Source organism: Haliaeetus albicilla, chromosome 12, assembly GCF_947461875.1.
Source record: "Haliaeetus albicilla chromosome 12, bHalAlb1.1, whole genome shotgun sequence".
Lineage (NCBI taxonomy): Eukaryota > Metazoa > Chordata > Aves > Accipitriformes > Accipitridae > Haliaeetus > Haliaeetus albicilla.
The window spans coordinates 5808194-5821529 of record NC_091494.1 but is presented as its reverse complement, the minus strand read 5'-3'; the positions used below and the strand labels follow the sequence as shown (position 1 = coordinate 5821529).

Below are 13336 nucleotides of genomic sequence, written 5' to 3'. Positions count from 1 at the left end.
TACACCCTGAACACGCCGGTGCCAAACAGGACCTGGTCACCAAACACGGGACCTGGGCTTTCCCCCTGGCCAGGGCCAGCCAGCGCCACAAACCCAAGGTCAGATCTAAGCAGCCTTGATCAAACTTTGCACCTGTACTTTACAGTACAAACAACAATCCAGCAGGGTCTGATACGCTCCATGGGATTAGAGTTGGTGAATTAAGAATCTATGAAGATATTGTCCAGACGGTTATCAGCCCTGGAAGCCCCAAACCGCCCAGAGCCCAGACTTTACTGTGAAGCTTTCAGAAACAGGGTTTTCTTCAATCCTCTGCTCCTGCGGCCTTGTGTCTGTATGCAAAATTCCACTTTTGTTACTGCAAAAATGGCACTCCTAGCTCTTACAGCTGAAATGTCTGAGAACTTTTCACTGGCTCAAGGATTAAGCCCCTCCTTCCCAGACCTTAGACAAATAAAAAGATTTAAAGCCAGATTTGTAAACTATAAGGATTTTAAGCCAATTTTGTGACCATCTCAGGTAGTTCTGGCATTCTTTGTAGCTGGTGAGTGAGACTCAAGGGTTGGTGTGGGGCAGAATAAAGGGGGCTTGACAATGAGGCCTGGGATGGTTCCCTCTGATGCAGAGATTCCTGGAGGCAGAAGGGCTGGCAGAGAGGAGGCACAGGAAACAAAAGCGGACATTTGAGAGACATTTACAACCAGATCTTCGAGCCAAAATTTCCTCTCAGTCATGCTTGCACATCTCTGCAAACCTATCTGACCTCTGCACCGTGGTCTGAGGACAATTTGACCTGGGGTCTGAACAATAGGGATTAAGCACTGGATCAGCAGAAAAATGATTGCAGATACTTATTATCACTTGCTATTGGAGAGTTATTGTTCCTACAGAACGTTTGTTTCCCTAAGCCCCATTGTGTAAGCCGTGGTGCCTTTGCTAGATTTAATGGTCCAATTATCACAGGCTGTGTCACCTCCTCCTCGTTCTACATGACAAGACCTGCTCTCCTGCCTTCATTCCCCCCTCCTGTTTTGCTAGCAGGCAAACACACCTTGGCCGCTCCTTCATGGGTAGTCTTCTTTTTAACTTCTCTCATGCTCTGGGCTGGTGGGGGTTGGGGGAAGCCAGACAAGTGGAAGAGGCAGTCTCTGAGCTGGGTATCTCACCCTAAAGATGGCTAGTTGGGAGTGGATCTTCTTCCCTGGGTGAAAATCTAGGTTTTTTACTTACTTAGTGAAAATCTAGTGAAAAGTTCTTATTAAAGTTGAAGCCATGTCAAGCTCTCCTCCCGAACATCGCAGTGAGCCACTGTCCTGGTCTCCAACTGCTTAGGTCCCTGTCATACACTGCCTGCTCAGCTTCCCAGCAGGCTTCACCTGGCATTAACAGCAAGAGGTTTGGCTGGGATGTCCAAGGCAAAAGGTTTGACAGGGCACTGCCAGACAAGAAAGTGCTTCCATCACCTGAAGTAATTGTGAGGAGGTTACACCTGGCCATAGATCAACCAGTCTCCTGCTAGACCCACAATCCCTCTCTAAGGAATATCCTGCAAATATTCCACACGCAAAAAACTTTACCTTTGGTACACAGCTGCTTACAGAGCAACACCTGAGCCAAAAACCAATACAGACATGGAAACAGTCAGTGCTGCTCCTCACCACCATGATCACTCTACAGCAGGGCCATGGAGAGAGTTAATATTAAATAAAGAGCACAGGAAGGGATAGGGACTGGCTGAGGTGGTGAGGAAGGGGCTAAGCTCCTTTTCTGCTCTCCTAAGAGCAACCTGTGGCAGGTCATCCAGGACCTACCCTGAACACCGTATCTGAGAACATCAGCTCCTCACCAGGATATCAAAAGAGCAGTATAACAAACAGCATTAGAGAGTTTCACAACAGGATCAGACATTTATGTGAATAAGAACAGCATCCACGGTGACACTAGCTCAAATGAAAATCATAACAGCTATTGATTCTCCTGCTTCAGGGTAAAAGCTGCCTGCCAGCTGGGGTCAGGGTGAAATCTCCCCCCATAGGGTAGTATTGCACAATTATGGGCATTATGGGATTTTTATGCCTTCAAGGCATCCGGCATTGGCTTCTGGTGGAGACAGGATACTGGGCTGGAAGGACTATCGGTCTGTTCAGCTCAAACAGTTTTTATGTCCTAATACAAAATTAATGGTTCTCTCACTGAGACTCCACGCGGCAAAGCTGCCTGCTCTGTGCACAGCAACTGGCAGAGCAAAAGTGGGGCTGAAAACTTGTTTCTTCCCAAATGGTCCTTGATGCAACACAATGCTCAGACCCTACTCATGCTCATTGTCTCACCCACGCTAGCTACAGTCACCCCACACTCTCTGGGGATTAACACATTGATGCCGGATCCCGATGGGCACAGCATGCTGCAGTCCTGAGCTCCTATGCTCAAGAGATCCCTCAGCCACCTGCCTCCCATGCCAAGGATACCAGATCCACAAATCTCTGCAGCAGCAGCTATAATGCAGGTGGGTCGCAGGTACCTCTGTCCTCTAAAGCAAGCCTTCCGACTGTACCACCTCTTCAATGGCCTCTCTCACTGACAAAAGGGCTGTCTGTCAGGTTAGGCAGGCTGTGGAAGCAGAAACAGCTGTCTTCTTAAAAACTGTATTTCAGGATCCACATGGAGGTCCATTCTGCTTGTATGGAACAACACCTCGTTCATCATTCAGATAGCCAGACAGAGCCACTCATCTTCATTTGACAACACCTTTTATCTACAAACACCTAGATTAAGACTCACAACCAGCCTGTGAACTGGTCAGGATCTTTTTTACCAAGTCAGAGGCACACTTCCCGGGTTTATATCCAGCATGGGGCTGGAGACTGGAGGAACTGCTTGCTCCGATCATGACTTCTACAGCAGGACTTTTCTGAAAAGTCACTATGGCCCCAGCGACTGGAGCAAGCAGGTTTTGTTGAGCTGATTATTTTGGTGTCTAAGTGGAAGCTGAGCTCTGCAATTGCAGTGCGTGCGGTTGACTTGTGGCTTGCCCTAAGGGAGTCAACAGCACTGCTGGGAATCCTGACCCAGGAGTCCTGACTCAGGCGTTCTGCAAAACCACAGGGCCTGCTGTTTCCATGCCCATCTTCGTGCTCCTGTATCTCTGCTGGGACCAGGAAAGCGCTGGAAATGGCAGGATTTGAACTGCTTTTGCAGAGGCATAAGGGGATCTTGCTGTTGCCGTGTGCTTGGGCATGGGCTGCAGGGCATACAGGGGCAGGGAGGGCTGTAAGCCCTCTTTAGCACTGACTGTACCGGAGCTGGCTCTGCCTGCTGGACCCACAGCAAGGAGAGGTTTTAGCAGCAGCTGTCTACACACAGCGGAGCTCCGGAAGCCTCTTCCCTTTGGCTTTGTGTCCAGCTGTAAAACTGAAAAACTTCAACCTTCCTCATCTTCCTACTTCCACTAGATCCTCTCAAACACCTCTCCATCCCACTGAAGGTTGCCACCAAGCTCCTCTGCCTCCTCCATGCCACTGCCATTCCCAGCTGCCTCCCACTCTCTGCATGGCAATGCCCACAGCCCCTTCCTACATCCCCTGCCCACCTTGGCTCGCCAGCCAGCCGGCTGAGAGCCAGCCTGTCTGGCAGGTCCCAGGCTCCCTACGCCATGTGTGCCCCCACCAGCTGGCCCACACAGACTGGCGGGCCAGCCACTAAACTCGCTGTTCAGGTTGAACAAACAGCTTTGGTGGCTGCATGTGGTCCTGAGGCCTGTGGTCTGACACTGGACATCTCTACCCACTGGTCAGATTGGGCTGGAGTCAGTTGATGTGCACAAGAATGACTGGAGGACAGCTGGGACTGACAGGCATCCTCACTGCATATGCTGGGTTGCCTTAAAGGACCCCTTAAACATCCCATAAAGTGAATAACTGCGCAGTACTACATTATGGGGGGGGAGCTTTCACCCTTTAACCCCAGCTGGCAAGCAGCTTATTTCACTGGGAAAAAAGACTAAAAAAGTAGGACCCAACTCTGAAACAGTGAATTTCTCTTGGTGGTACGTAGACCTCAGTGATAAACCGACCACACAGAATGATGAGGTAGAGAACCAGAGCCAAAGCCAGAGCCCCTAAACATATCCTGTGACACTAAACACTACTGCAGCCCGTGCTTTGCTCCCCTTTAATCACAGCACTGTGCTAAACTCTTCCTTCACCCCCCCCCGGCTCTATCTATCTAGGGGAACAATGTCCTTATTCATATAGGGATGTTGACCAAATCGTAAAGAAGATGTAATGACATTGTCTCGGCTGACATGCTGATCGATGCTTTTCATGCAAAATTATGCTTTCTGCAACTAATAAATATTGATCTTTTTTGTTCCTTTGCAGCACTGCAATAAAGAGTGACTTAAATACCTGCCAGCACTGAGCATCCTCCATCGCTTTCCAACACTCAGCTCTGCTGGAGCCACCCAGCAGCACCCCTTTCCATTTCTTACTGTTCTTACATCTGTCTGAGCCCATCCAACACTGATGCCAGAGCATCATGCCTGATCCCAAGGAGGGCACAGCATCTCTGTGAACATCCACCTCCTTTTATTTTTCTGTTCTTTGAACAGTGCTTATGTTACAGTGGTTCATAGGAAGAAGTAGAAATTAAATGGAATTGGAGTGAGTGCTGGGGAGGGGGAGCAGGGTCACATCCTGGGCACATTCAGGTATAATAAACAGGAGAAAACTGGGCCAAGTGCAGAAGGAATGGAAACATTTACAACTACTTGGCAGGGGAATTGTGTAAGCGCTAATGGGCATAGTCAGACTGCTTGAAACTCCTTAAATCAAAGCTATGGAGCTTGGTAGCAAGCTTCTGGCGACAAGCTTTGCTGGACACAAGGCATCCATTCAGTCTTGCTGAAAGGCTGGGGTCCATGTGGCAGCTGTCCTGCTCTATTTGCTCCTCTGCTGGAAAGGGGTCAAGCAGTGCTCTGCATTTCACACCCACTTGGCTCCCTCACCTCCCTCAGTGCCACACCAAAGCACAAAGCAGTGGTGGCTCAGGCCTGCTCCCGTAAGCAGAAGGGATCACAGAGTGATGCAGTGGTACCTCTTGGGTTGGGTTCCTGAGTTCTTACAGGGCTCTGGCACCCTGTTTTCTCCAGGTCTCACTCCATTGCCTCTTCTCCTTCCATCTCCCCCCACATGGGAAGAAGAGCATTTCCATGTCTCGCAGAAGCCCAGGGAAGGGAGCTGCACCAGAGAACATGAAGTGTGAACTCAGATACAGGATTGCAAATAGATTGATGATGACAGGCAGAGGCCTGGGTTCAGTCACTCCTGTCTGGCAGACACGCAGTGATTGAATTTGTTCACTACACATATTTTGGGAATAGATTGCTTTCCTTTGCTGAAGGGACCAGATTCATACCCATAGTGAGCAAAGGAGTTAAGCTGCAACAGTGAACCAGAAAGCAGGAAGGCCCACAGGTCTCTGTCGCTCTGTACAATCTCAGGAATTCCCATAGGTGCTGCACACATATATACACACATACACACCAACTGTAGCAGATGATCCTGCTCACTGTTCCCCTTTCTACCATTGATCTGTCATTATTTCCCTGTTGTGGGGGAGCTGCTGTAATGCATGCTGCTCCTTTTCTTTCTGAAGACTGCTCAGTCAGGCAGGGACCTGCCCTGCCTTTGGTGACCTGTGTTAGTGTCCAAATGGTGTTCAGAGTGACCCAAGGCTTGGGACTGTGCCCTACTCCCCATCCTTCCAGCACAAAACTTGCTTTCACCAGCGGTTTTAATGTGTCCTATTTCCCCCTTCCCCATGCAGACAGCTGAGTGCTGAGAAGGCATTTAAAGCGAAAAACCTACAAATCAAAAGACACTGCCTCTGGACTATGGAGCTTAAAATATGACGGTATCTCCCCCAGACTGTGAATGGGTTCACTGAAGAGCTCCCCCAGTTCTGAGCCCCTCCCCTTCCCCACCCCCCTCCTGGGAAAATTGGAGAGGCAAAGGGCTGCTGTTCCAGCAGATTTGCAGGAGTGGGAGTTGAAGAATCAATGAAGCTCTGAAAGCCAGTGGGCAAAGTCATTCTGCACCTTCCTGACACCAGGAATAAATGATTCAGCGGGAAAGAAAAAAAAAAATACAACAACCCTCAAATGAGGCTGGAATTACCCACTGGAGAGATATTTTATCTTGAGGAATTGTTTGCTGCAGCGTTCATCTCGGTGAGCCACAGCAAGGCTTTAATATCCAGCAAAAGGTCAAACCTAAATGGGAGTGGTTACAGCTTGCCGGAGCCCCGACGCCAGCCTGCCTGCACACACACAACAAGCTCCTAGACCCTCATGCGGGGCAGGGTGGTAGTGAGAACCAAACCCACTTGGAAACACTCCGTGCACGTAACAGCACTTGAGGTACTCAGAGGCCTTCAAGTGGCTCTACATTCATCAGCCCTTCCCACCCCTGCGAAGTATAATCACGCCCAGTTTATTAACAATCACCTTCCCTATTAATTAGACAACACTTGGCATCTTGCAAGCCCTTGGGTACCCAGGCAGCAGGGCCTCACTTGTGGTGGAAGGCACCTGGATCCCCAGAGGCCTTGCCATCCTCTTTCACCTGCCTCCTCTCTATATTCATATGTAAAAAAGGATAATAAACACTAGCAGGGTTGTTGTACATCCTTCCTTTCATGCCAGTTTGTATGGCGTGCTCTGGCGTGGCCTCTCTTGCTCCCACAGCAGAAGGAGCAATCAGTAGTGGGTTTGCGATACTGCCGAGCTCAGGCAGCGTCACAGAGCTACCAAGTGGCCACAGCACACTCAGCTCCCCTCCCTCCCAAAAAAAGATGACCAAAAGATCAGCTGAGCCCATGCAGCGTCCAGGGCGGTAGAGGACATGCCCAGGAGCCTGAAGACGTGTGTGCAGGGCTTTATGATATGGCCTCAGCCTCGCTGCTAAGGGTACTCTGCTGCTTCGGGGGCCAAATCCTGCAGAGCGGGGCTTTTCTCTGCCAGAGGGAAAGGCAAGAACACAAGACACAGCAGGAGTCAAAACACAGGAGTGCAGCCCAGCAACATCCTGCACTCACTCCCTTTGGAAGAGGGACTGGGTACAAAAGAAACAGACCTGCCTGCTTGGGTGTCTTGAGCAGGGTGAATTTGGGGTGAATGCTGGGAACTTCCAGATGTTTCCACTCAAGGGATCTAACTGAGCGAAGCACCTGTTTATCATAAACGAAGGTGGGATTTCAAGGCACATGAGGGCTGCACGGGACAGCTGTCAGCTCCTCCTCATTTGGAAACACCAATGCTTGAAATATCTTTTCAGAGTAGAACTGCAGAGACTTTCTGCCAGTGCCCTGGTCCTGACCTGCCACCCCAGCAAGCAGCTCTGCCCCTTGCTCCTGACCTGTCCCTTCCCCTGCTCACCTCCTGCACCGCTAATGTTGCCGGCTCTGAGGAACCCCAGCCCCCTCAGATTTCTTACTTAAGGAAAATGTTTTTATGAGGATCGCATTGCACATATGTGTCTGCTTGGGAGTATCTGAATCTCTGCTGTGTACGAGTCCAGGGTGGTCTTCTGAGGCTGTGGGAGCACTCTCTCTCCTCACAGCCCCCAAGGCCATTTTGTTCTTCCCTCTTCTGCTTTTAGTATCGCTGTGGTCTCCCTCCATCTACACATCTGCTCAGCCTCTCCTCAGTAATTTCTACTCTTCTCTCTTCCCTCAGACTCAGCTTTACCCTCTGGGAGTTCAGCACCCCTATCCCAAGCTGCAGCAGAGTTCTCCGGGAATGAATTAGGCAGACAGGAGTTAGAGAGAAGGCAGAGGTTCCCAGAGAGCCTCCTCTTCACTGTGACAAATGTGAGAGTCCAAGAGAAGAAAGCAGTGAACTGAGCCCTTCCTATAACATCCACTGTCCTCCCAAGAGGGAACAATGCACGTCAGTGAACTGAGCAGAGGGGGATTTTACCTAAAGCAGAGCTGAAAATCTGCTTGAGCTTTGGGGTTTATAGCAAAACTGGTCCCAAGCTACAGGCAAACTCCAGACCCTGCAATGAAACAGAAAGATTTGAGAACTAGTAACTCTCCTGACAGCCCTGTGCGTTCTACCTTCCATCTCAGTCATCCATCACAACCTGAAGCCCTCCTGCTTTCCTGTTGTGGACCATATTAAACCCAGCCAATGCACCTCCATCCTGCCCAGCAATCCCAGCTGCTCTTTCAGCCCTTCCTGCTGAACAGCCTGCCATCCATGATGGGCAACATGCTGGTTTCTCTGCTGATGTGGACCAACACCCACTAGGGAATCACCTGAAACTACCACTCACATTTTCATTGTGACTTAAGCCAGATTTCATTCTGTACAGAATGATTAAATTTGGCTAAGGTTAAGATGAGATAATTTTTTGTTCAAATATTTACAGTTAAAGCTCACCAGAAAATCAACAGGATTCTGCTGGACAACTCTCAACTATCCACATCCCCCAAAGGAAAATAGGGTTTTTACATGGTATTTAAAACATCCAGAGACTTCCAAAATTCATCCCTCCTGATTGTTCCTGGGCCAGGCTGCATCTGAGGGAAGCAGGAAGAATTTGCTGGCCTTTTCTTCCTAATAATGGTGAACACGAGCACATGGCCAGAGTGGGTCACTAGCCCCTCACACGGTCATGCTAACAGAGGAGGTGGAGACCATCTCTGAATTGCAACCAGCAGCCACATACTTGGGAAGCCAATGCTGTGGAAAATGGGGTCAGATTGCTTCTCCCTGTGTTTGGCTTTGTTGAGCTGTTTGTGTCTTCTGGATGCAAGACTTCCCTGGCAACGAACCAGAGGTGTCCTTTGGAGATCTCGTACTTTCTATTCAGGATGTTTAAATTCAAGACTCAAACTTGTGGTTGGCAGGGAACAGGGGCAAACAAACAGCAGAATGATCCGCTGTCAGTTCCTGACAGCCTAGCATAGGGCAGCCAGGCCGGCCTGCAACAGTTATCCCTCCTGTCAGCAGGGAATGTTTGAGTACAGAGGTAGCGGCTCGAGTGCGTGTCACAGATTTAAGCTGCTCAGCCTTGAGCACGACAACAGAAAATCAAAAAAACAACAGACAATAAGTGTACTGCAACATTTGGGCTGTGTTCCCTTCTCTATAGGGTCTGTTGACCATCCCTAGGTGCTTCCTGAAAGTCACACTCTCCTATGGTCTCCTGTTTGAGTATCTGCCTCACAGCTACATTGCAGAAGGAATGTTTCACTAGCAGAAGGAAGGCTGAACTCACTCACAGCTCCACTAGACATCTGGGGGCTTGAGGAATGTCCCCCACTCACCCAGCTGCTCCTGACTCCTTAACATTTCTGTTTGCTGCTCCCCCATCCCTAGATCCTCTTTTTGTCACGTCAACCTCTATTTCAAGCTCCCCTCATCCACTCCTGCAACTGTTCATGTCTTTAGTGTGTGTGCCTGAGGTTTAATGGTTGTCTGGGAGTTAAGCACAGCTCAAGTTTGACAAAGCTTCTATGGCAGATGCAGAAGCTCAGGTAGAAATCGCCCTCTCCCTTCTCTGCTCCTTTACAAAGGTCAAGGGGTGGCAGAGGAAAGCTGACCTACTGATAAGCACAGGCTGAATCCCTGTGAGACGCGCTCTGAAGGGAGAATAGATATCTTCAGATGTTACTCCCACGGGAAGGAGGCCGAGTTGATTTAACAGCCTCCTTTCCCTGGGTGGACAATCAGCTTCCCCAGAGAGTCAATGACTTTCTGAGACTTTTCAGATAGGCAGTGCTATTCTGAAATGAAGCTCCTACCTTTGAAGATTTTTCATCTATCTCCCAGTACCCTGGGCACTGCATAAGCAAGCTCTCTGTTCACATATACTCTGTTCTCTCACACAGCCACATCCTGCAAAGGGCTCAGCGGCAGCTGCATCCCATGCCACTTTCCTCTCTGCTGGATCCAGAAACATTTCCATGCAGCCACGGTGTGTGTGTGTGACCGTGGTGTGATCCCCCAAATCCACCAGGCTCACAGGGAATGCAGGAGTGTACACAACACCTTCCTCTCGGTCGTCACCATCTTCCCCTCCAACAATGCAAGCTGCAGACCTACAGTCGGCAGGTCAGCATTCCCCGTGCGCTGCTGAATAAGGAAACATTGAGGCAGGAATGCAGACAATATCCTAAACAAATCTGCTGTTTACAAAGTCTCCTGTAAACTGTTTACATTGCTGGGGAGAAACCATGGAGGAACAGCAGCTGGAGCATGTTCTTCCCAGTGCTCCTGTGGGAGTGGAGCTGACGCATCTCTGGAAAGGGTGCAAACGTATGAGGGAAAAGAAGAGGCAGCAAAATCCCAGCACCATCCACTCCCCTAGCCTGCCAGGACCTCTGGCTACCTCAGCATTGCCTTCCTGAGTGCACTCCAAGGGAGATGGCATGTCCCTAGGGCACAAAGCAGCGTAGCCACGTCAGCTGCTCCAGAAACAGCCAACCTCAGGCTCCAGAGCAGTGCCTGGGTGGTGAGGCTGGCCAGGGGCTGCTGGGTGAGCTGACTCCCAGCTGCTAGAGGAAGCAGACCTGAAGGAGCCAGTTCTGAACCTCCCCTGGAGCCCCTTGGCTCTGTGATGCATGTGAAGTGTCCTGTGACTCTCATCCCATGAAGACACAGTGTGTGGCTCACAGCGGCTGACCTCCTGCTATATTATATACATGTGTTAAGAGCGGTTAAAAATGAGGCCTCAGAAATACCAGAGAGAACATTTTGAAGTCCTGGCATAAAATAAAAGCCTCAGTGTGCCTCTAATCTGCCCTGCTTCCTGCCCACCACAATGCGTCAGCACAGCATAGTGAGCTCGGCTGAAACACCCGTGACCCCAGCTATTGCAGCCCCCCAGGACAACCGTGGGCTCCTGATACAGCGTGACTGCCCAAGCCAGTCTGGGGGCTGAATCCAGGGCATGAAAGGCTTTGGTGGAACAAATAGAAGGGTTAAAAGTAAACCACACCCTTTATCAGTCCCCTTCTCACTCACAGACCCATTCACAGTAGAAAGGGTTCAGTACGTTACTTGAATGGCTGAGCAGGACGTGAGAAAATACGGCCTTCACTCAAGGAAGGTGATAAGTGCTCTGAGCCCAGAAATAGCGTCAGAGGGGCCTATGGGGATGGGCAGCCAGCTGGAACAGCAAGGACAGTGAAAACATACTCCCTACCCATGATATGGGAACCCTGACCCAGTAGTTGGAAAGGAATACAGGTACAATGATTTTTAAAAAAACGAAAGCAGGCAAACTCACCCATTTGGTGTTGAAGAGCAGGCAGAGAGAGGCAAGGAAACCTCATTGCTCCATCAGCAGAGGGGAAGTGATGTTCATTCACATTTACTCTCAACCGTATCACCAGGAGTCCACTCTCAGAGCGAGTCCTGCCTTCACTCTCCATCCAGTTGGTCTTCCAGGGCCCAGTTGTGTCCCTTTCCTGACCAGGAAGAGGATGGAGGGGTCTCCCAACAGGGCTGAACATCTCAGGTGGCAGGAATGTCAGAGGAATCTGTAGGACCTCTCAAAGACTGAACTAAAAGAAAAAAAACAGGGGGAAAAAAAACATTCTCAGGCCAACCCATAACAAAAGATTGTCAAGTTCCTTTGCTGAAGCAAAAAAACCCACATCTAAAAACATTTTTCAGACTCAACTGCACAGACTGGCCGACCCAAAAGAAAATTTGTTTGGTTTTGGTTTCAGAAGCTTTTGTACCATTAAAAAAAAGTCAGCCAGCTACATTTCTGAACAAAATGGCTCTTCAAAATGAAAACTTGAGCAATTAAAAAAAAATTTTTTTAAAGTCAGAAAGGACTGAAGGTCTAATCCCACACCAGTGCTGGGTGGTTTTCCCTAGCTGAAACAACCTGCTGAATTTGACCAGAGTTTTGCAAATAGTTTTGCTTGTTTTGCTTGATACATGGCTCAGTTCCAGTGACAAAGCACCTTCACATTCAAGTCCCTTCAGAGGAGCATCAACCCGTAGGGACACCCCAGTGCTCCCTGAGCCTTGAGAAACTCACTGTGGAGGTAGGCAGACACAGTTTGAAATTCATGCTAGCATCTTTTGGCTTCCTTCTGGTGACTCAGTGTGCACCAGTGCCCAGCTGTGTCTCTCCTAGCAGTGCCTTCTCACCTCTGCACCCATTATTTCACTGCAAGATGGGCAATAAAGTCATTGGGGCTTCTGATTTTGAGTGTTCAGGCTATCATTTATCATAAGCCTTTAGAAAGCGGAAAGTGAAGCAATTCTCCTTACCAAAAAGCATTTATGCTCCTGCCTTGCACCTATATGGGCTTGTTACGGTAAAGCTGCTCATAAAACCTGCTTTGACCAGCCCGACACTTAACCTTGGTTTCTGAAACAATGCTGAACATAGTTTTTCTTTGTCGGTGCTCAGAGCGAGGCTGTGTTAGCACCAGTTCTGCAGCTCTTACTGCTGACAACCATGGTCCAAAGTGAGTCTTTTCTTTGGTACGCAGCAGGGCTCTGATGCATGTAAAACAACAGCCCTGACAGCTCATGTTTGTTTGCAAAGGCTTTCTAAAAGGAACTCCAGATGCTAGCCCAAATGCCTCATGCATTTTCCACTTCAGTTTTAATTGTTGGTACTGCAGATCACTTCTCTTCACACAATCAGCTGCCGGTTCTGCCCTAGAATCAGCCACCTTTCAGAGCACAGGCAGGGGGAAGAGATTCCTTTATGCAGCATCTCTGGTGTGATCATCTTGCCCAAAAGATCCCACAGGCAAAGGCAGAGAGACAGTACAGCAAATTCATCTACCACAAATTCACTTATGCCTATCGTGACAAGCCAATCAGAAAGCATGTGTGTCCTGTTAATGGCAAAGGTCTCTCTTAAAACAGTTAAGCATCTCTTCCTTTCCTGTTCCCAGGGTTTTTATTACTATGGGCTGTTAAAACGCTGCCAAGATGGCCATGAATTAATACACAAATTTTCTCAGCATGAAGCTCCAGTCCCATATGTTTGGCAGTGCCCCAAAATCATCCGCTGTAACGCTTTCGCAGACATCTACCTAGACCAGTCCTATACTCTCAGCCTCCTCCCACACCTTTGGGGTGCATTCCCATCCCTCCCTGTGTATCGAGAAGGGACTGACACAGAAATGCCTTGACGTGATGAGCAGGAGATTGCAGACCAGAATGTGTGGGATATGGTCTGTCCTGCTGAGAGCTGTGGGGATGCTGTCCTGCAGGAAAGGACTTCTAAGCACAGCAGAGAGGTGGCAGTGGCATAGTTTGCTGCCTGTTTATTTATTTGGGTGGAGATCAGTG

General features: G+C 49.3%; 1 long non-coding RNA gene across 1 annotated transcript in view; it reads right to left on the bottom strand.

The window, feature by feature from the left end:
- Window positions 1-13336, bottom strand: part of LOC138688286 (uncharacterized) — a 48700-nt gene that overhangs the window by 9083 nt on the left and 26281 nt on the right. Inside the window, exon 4 of the long non-coding RNA XR_011327321.1 lies at window positions 11298-11574. This is a non-coding gene — a long non-coding RNA (uncharacterized lncRNA). The remainder of the gene's footprint in view (window positions 1-11297; window positions 11575-13336) is intronic.